This window comes from Hipposideros armiger, unplaced genomic scaffold (assembly GCF_001890085.2).
Source record: "Hipposideros armiger isolate ML-2016 unplaced genomic scaffold, ASM189008v1 scaffold_410, whole genome shotgun sequence".
Lineage (NCBI taxonomy): Eukaryota > Metazoa > Chordata > Mammalia > Chiroptera > Hipposideridae > Hipposideros > Hipposideros armiger.
Window position 1 is genome coordinate 1,096,961 of NW_017731760.1, and position 1,228 is coordinate 1,098,188.

Below are 1,228 nucleotides of genomic sequence, written 5' to 3' on the forward strand. Positions count from 1 at the left end.
AGCCTGCCTAATACATAGAAACAAACACAGGGAGGCAGCCAAATTGTGGAGACAAATAAATGTCCCAAATAAAAGACCAGAACAAAGCTTCAGAAAAAGAACTAAACAAAACAGAAACAATCTGTCTGATGCAGAGTTCAAAACACTGGTTATAAGGATGCTCAAGGAGCTCAGGGAGGACTTCAGCAAAGAGATAGGAAATATAAAAATGGAGATAGAAAACAAAAATGAACCAGTCAGAAATGAAGACTACAATAACCGAAATGAAGAATACATTAGAGAAAATCAACAGTGGATTAGATGAAGCAGAGGATAGAATCAATGATTTAGAAGATAAGGTAGCAGAAAACACCCAATCAGAACAGCAAAAAGAAAAAGGAATTAAAAAAATGAGGACAGTTAAGGAGCCTCTGGGACAACATCAAGCGTAACAACATTTACATCATAGGGATACCAAAAATAGAAGAGAGAGAGCAAGGAATTGAAAACCGAACCTATTTGAAGACATAATGACAGAAAACTTCCCCAACCTGGTGAAGGAAATGGATATTCAAGCCCAGGAAGCACATAGAGTCCCAAACAAGATGAACCCATAAAGGTCCACATCAAGACAGATCATAATTAAAATTCTAAAGGTTAAAGACAGAGAATCTTAAAAGCAGCGAGAAAAGCAGTTAGTTACCTACAAGGGAGCTCCCATAAGACTGTCAGCTGATTTCACAACAGAAACTTTGCAGGTCAGAAGGGATAGGCACAAAATATTCAAAGTGATGAAAAGCAAGGACCTATAACCAAGATTATTCTACCCAGCAAACTATCATTTAGAATCTAAGGATAGATAAAGAGTTTCCCAGACAAGAAAAGCTAAAGGAGTTCGTCACCACCAAACCAGTATACAAAAAATCTTAAAGGGACTTCTTTTTTTCCCCCAAGATTTTGGGAATTGGGGGAGGGGAACAGCATTGGGGAATCAGGGAAGGGGAACAGATAAGTTGCTGTCCTTTTGTTCTTCAGTCTAGTTGTGGAGGATGTTGCTTTACTCTCACAAGTTGGCACCATCATTGCGCTCCTCCCAGGCGAGGCACATCAGTCGCCAGCTTCTGGACAGCTGCTCACGCTGTCTGCTGGCTACAGACAGTAGCCCATGGCAACCCACCTGCCTTTGCAGGCGACTCATGGCAGCCCAGCTCCAGGTTGAGCTGTTGTTCAACATCTTAGCTGTAGAGGG